Genomic DNA, 6,000 nt, shown 5'->3' with positions numbered 1-6,000 from the left:
GGTTGAGTGAACAAAACCCTAACTCAAATTACAGAAGCAGAGAATAATGGCCCCTTAATCAATTCCCAGACTTGAGACAGTTTACAGACCCAGAGCCCCTTGAATGAGGAGAATGCAAGGTCCTCTTGGGGAAGGATCCTGTTAAACTACCAAAAATTTATACTGTTAATCTTCCACCTTTCATCAAGGAGACCAATGGCCTTTTACCAGAGTAACTGCATTGGGGAAAAGGAAATGATCAGACATTGTGTGGATTATTAGACACTGGCTCAGAAGTGACATTAATTCCAGGTGACTCAAAATGTCACTGTGGTCCACCAGTCAGAGTAAGGGCTTATGGAGGTCAGGTGATTAATGGAGTTTTAGCTCAGGTCTGTCTCAGAGTGGGTCCCATGGGTACCTGGACCCATTCTGTGGCTATTTCCCCAGCTCCAGAATGCATAACTAGAATAGAAATACTCAGTAACTAGAAGAATCCCCATGTTGGATCCCTGACTTGTGAAGTGATGGCTACTATGGTTGGAAAGGCCAAGTGGAAGACACTAGAACTGCCCCTACCTAGCAAAATAGTAAGTCAAAAGCAATATCTGATTCCTGGAGGGAATGCAGAGATTAGTGCCACCAATAAGAATTTGAAGGATGCAGGGGTGATGATTCCTACCACATCCCCATTTAACTCTCCTATTTGGTCTGTGCAGAAAACAGATGGATCTTGGAGGATGACAATAGATTATCATAAACTTAACCAGGTGGTGATTCCAATTGCAGCTGCTGTGCCAGATATGGTATCATTGCTTGAGCAAATCAACACATGCCCTGTTACCTAGAATGCAGCTGTTGATCTGGCAAATGTTTTTTTCACAATTGCCTTTAGTAAGGACCACCAGAAACAGTTTGCTTTCCGCTGGCAAGGCCAACAGTGTACCTTCACTGTCCTGTCTCAGTGGTATATTAACTCTCCAGCCTTATGTCATAATATTGTATGCAGGGATCTTGATCATCTCTCCCTCCCACAAGACATCACTCTGTCCATTATATTGATTATATCATGTTGATAGAACCTAGTGAGAAGAAGTAGCAAAGACTCTAGACTTATTGGTAAGGCATTTATGTGAGAGAGGATAGGAGATAAATCCAACAAAAAACAGGATCCTTCGACCTCAGTGAAATTTGTAGGTGTCCAGTGGTGTGGGGCCTGTTGAGATATCCCTTCTAAAGTGAAGGATAGGGAACTGAATTTGGCCCAATGGATAGGAGGTTCACGGTTCCAACCCCGAACCTCCTTGACCCATGTGGAGCTGACCCATGCGCAGTGCTGATGCGTGCAAGGAGTGCCATGCCACGCAGGGGTGTCCCCCATGTAGGGGAGCCCCACACACAAGGAGAGCCACCCAGTGCGAAAGAAAGTGTAGCCTGCCCAAGAACGGTGCCGTACACGTGGAGAGCTGACAAAACAAGATGATGCAACAAAAAGAAACACAGATTCCCGGTGCTGCTGATAAGGATAGAAGCGGTCACAGAAGAACACACAGCAAATGGACACAGAGAGCAGATAACTGGGGGGCAGGGGAAGGGAGAGAAATAAATAAAAAATAAATCTTAAAAAAAATAAAATAAAATAAAGTGAAGGATAAGCTGTTGTATCTGGCCTGTTTTATGACTGAAAAAGAGTCACAACACTTAGTTGGACTCTTTGGATTTTGGAGACAACACATACCTCATTTGGATGTGCCCATTTACTGAGTGACCAAAAAAGCCGCAAGTTATGATTGCAGACCAGAACAAGAAAAGGCTCTGCAACAGGTCTGGGCTGCTGTGCAAATTGCACTACCACTTGGGCCATATGATCCAACAGATCCAATGTTGCCAGAAGTTTCAGTGGCAAATAGACATGATGTCTGGAACCTTTGGCAGGCCCCTATGGGAGAATCACAATGCAGACCCTTAGGAGTTTGGAATAAAGCCCTGTCTTGCTCTGCAGATAACTACGCTCCTTTTGAGAAACAGCTTTTGGCCTGCTACTGGGCCTTAGTAGAGTCTGAACACTTACCTATGGGCCATCAGTTTACATGAGACCTGAGTTGCTTATCATGAACTGGGTATTGTCTGTACCACCAAACCATAAAGTTGGGCGTTCACAGCATCACTCCATAATAAAGTGGAAGTGGTATATATGAGATAGGGCTTGAGTGGTCCTGAAGGCACAAGTAAGTTACAGGAGGAAGTAGCTCAAATACCCATGGTCACCACCCCTGACATGCTACTTTCTGTTTCCCAGCCTATAGATTTGGTTACTTGCAATCAGTTGACTGAGGATAAGAAAACTCAGTCCTGGCTTAAAGACGGTTCTGCACGACATGCAGGTACCACCCAAAAGTGGACAGCTGTAGCACTGCAGCCCCTTTCTGGGACAACCCTGAAGGGTAGTGATGCAGTGGGCAGAATTTTGAGCAGTACACCTGGTTGTTTATTTTGCTTAGAAGAAATGGCCAGAGGTGCATTTGTACACTGGAAGGCAGTCCAGATTCACTAGGGCAGGCTATTGCCAATGGTTAGGCTGGATCATCAGGAATTTAGAAGGAACATAATTGGAAAATTGGTGACAATGAATTCTTGGGAAGAGTTGTGTGGATAGACTTTTCTGAGTGGGCAAAAAACATGAAAATATTCATATCACATGTGAATGCTCACCAGAGGGTGACTTAAGCAGAGGAAGTTTTTAATAATCAAGTGGATAAGATGACCCGCTCTGTGGCCAATGCTCAGTCTTTTTCCCCAGTCACTCCTGCCATTGCCCAAAGGGGTCATGAACAAAGTGGCAATGGATCCATGGATATAGGAATGGAGGTTATGCATGGGCTCAGCAACATGGACTTCCCCTCCCCAAGGCTGACTGGGCTACAGGCACTGCTGAGTGCCTAATCTGCCAACAGCAGAGTCCCACACTCAACCCCCGATGTGGCACCATTCCTCAAGGTGACCAGCCTGCTACCTGGTGGCAAGTTGACTACATTGGACCACTTCCACCATGGAAGGGGTAGCAATTTTTTAAACTGGAATAGACACATACTCTGGATATGGGTTTGCATTTCCTGTAGCAATGCTTCTTTCAAACTACCATCTGTGAACCCACTGTATGTCTTATCAACTGCCATGGCATTCTGCACAACTTTGCTTCTGATCAAGGAACCTATTTCACAGCAAATGATGTATGGGAATAGGTACATACCCATGGAATTCACTGGTCTTACTATGTTCCCCATCACCCTGAAGCAGCTGGATTAATAGAACAGTGGAATGAGCTTTTGTAGACTCAGTTACAGTGCCATCTAGGTGGTAATACCTTGCAGGGCTGGGGCAATGTCCTCCAGGAGGCTGTGTATGTTCTACATCAGTGTCCACTCTATGGTGCTGTTTTTCCCATAACCAGGATCCATGGGTCCAGGAATCAAGGAGTGGAAATGGGAGTGGCACCCCTCACTACTATCCTTGGTGACCCACCAGGAAAATTTTTGCTTCTTCTCCCTGCAGACTTCAGCTCTGCTGGTCGACAGGTCTTAATCCCAAAAGGAGGAGTGCTGCCACCAAAGAACACAATGATTCCATTGAACTGGAACTTAAGACTGCCACCTGGCCACTTTGGGCTCCTCTTACCTCTGAATCAATAGCCAAAGAAGGGAATTACTGTCCTGGCTGGGGTGATAATCCTGACTCTCAAGGAGAAATAGGACTGCATCTACATAATGGGGGTAAAGAAGAGTTTGCACAGAATACAGGAGATCCTCTAGGGCATCTCCTAGTACTGCTATACCCTATGATTAAAGTCAATGGAAAATTGCAACAACCCAATCCAAGCAGGACTAACAATGGCCCAGAGTCTTCAGGAATGAAAGTTTGGGTCAACCCACCAGGTAAAGAACCACAGCCAGCTGAAACACTTGCTGAGGGTAACGGAAACATGGAATGGGTAGTGGAAAAAGGCAGTGATAAATATGAACTTTGGGGAAGCGGACTTGGCCCAAAGGATACGGCATCTACCTACCATATGGGAGGTCCGCAGTTCAAACCCCGGGCCTCCTTGACCTGTGTAGAGCTGGTCCATGTGCAGTGCTGATGCGCACAAGGAGTGCCGTGCCACGCAGGGGTGTTCCCCGCATAGGGGAGCCCCATGCGCAAGGAGTACGCCCCGTAAGGAGAGCCGCTCAGCGTGAAAGAATGTGCAGCCTGCCCAGGAATGGCTCCGCACACATGGAGAGCTGGCGCAGCAAGATGACGCAAAAAAATGAGACACAGATTCTGGGTGCCCCTGATAAGAATAGAAGCGGTCACAGAAGAACACACAGCGAATGGACACAGAGAGCAGACAACTGGGGGTGGGGAGGAAGGGAAGAGAAATAAATAAAAAATAAAAAACTAAAAAAAAAAAAAATGAATTTTGACCATGTGATCAGTTGCAGACATGAGAACTGTAATAGCCATGAATCTTTCTTCCTTGTTTCATTATGATATGATTGTATATGTACACAAAATGAATTTCTTTTTTTTCCCCAACCTTTTCCCCTATCATATGACAAGTTGCATTAATTTCATGTCATGATATTTAAGGATGTCAAGTTTAAGAGTGAGTATTACTCAAGGACATGCACCCTATTCTGTGGGGAATTAATATTCTTCCAGTTGTATGTAGGAGAGTTGAATATTGTTAGGCAGAAATGGATAGATATATTATATGCATGTCTATTTTGTTTTTACTTAGAGACTAAGTATGGTTTAAGGTAATATTTATGATTGCCAAGTTGACAAAGGGTGGACTGTGATGATTACTCGGCCAGGTAATTGTGTCAACTCGGCCAGGTAATTGTGCTGAGTTGTTTGGTCAAGCAAGCACTGGGTTAATTGTAATACAAGGACATTTATGGACTTCAGTCACCAGTGACTTTACTGCATAGATAACTGGTTACATTTACATCAGTCAGGGAGATTGCCCTCAGCAATGAGTGATAGTTTATCCAAGCAGTTGAATGCATTAAAAAGGGGAAGTGATTTCAGCATTCAGAGAGAATTTCCCAACTCATCTTTGGACAGCCAACATCTCCCAGAAACTCATCAAGGACCTTCACTGGACTTTAATCAGAGCCCTGGTTTGCAGCCTACCTGCGGCATCTGGACTTGTGCATCCCCACAGTCAAGTGAGAGACTCTTATAAAATCTCATGCTATTGACAGATATCTCCTATTGATTCTGTTTCCCTGGAAAACCCGGATGAATACAGTATTCCTGTCCTTTCCATCTCAAAGAACGTGGAGAGGATGGGTGGACCCTAGCAAAGGTATCCATTGATGAGAAACAAAAAGTTTAGAACTTGGAAATTCAAAGGAAGTTGATATCTGGTTCTTTTTAGCTCTTTGGATCTGCATTCTACAAAGGACCTGCAGAGAAGCACACTTCATATATTCATAAACTATTGAGTGTGTGACATGTGTCAAGACACTGTTACAGAACAGTAAATAACAGAGACAAAAATGTCTGCACTCCTGGAGCTTACGGTCTTCCTTATTACTTGGTAGATGAGGAATAAAATGAATGCTAATCAAAGTCTCTTGGCATGGTGTTCCCCAGTTAAATCACCACCCCCCAGCTTTGACATTAAGATGAGAACTCTCAGACCAGAAAGCGTTTACAGATAACAGATGTTGTGGCATGCTGTCGTGTTTTTCTTTTCTCTCTCAGTAAACAGTAAAACTAACTTTGAATATCTAAAATCACTACAAATCTCATTTCCTCCCAGAGCGACTTTAAACACCATCAAATGAAATATTCGTTTCCACAGGCAACACTGAATTTTTTAAAAAATTAAAGTTTGTCTTTATTTCTCGGAAACTTCCTTCAGACATTTAAAAAAGAAGTCTTATAGGGTCTTGTGAGGAGGTTCATCAGAGCCATCTGGAGGGTGTAGTGATACTGAGGAAGTGTCCCATATTCCCCTCCGTGGGAACACCT

Source organism: Dasypus novemcinctus, chromosome 2 (assembly GCF_030445035.2).
Source record: "Dasypus novemcinctus isolate mDasNov1 chromosome 2, mDasNov1.1.hap2, whole genome shotgun sequence".
Lineage (NCBI taxonomy): Eukaryota > Metazoa > Chordata > Mammalia > Cingulata > Dasypodidae > Dasypus > Dasypus novemcinctus.
The sequence above is the reverse complement of the archived record's forward strand: the minus strand, read 5'-3'. Positions refer to the sequence as shown.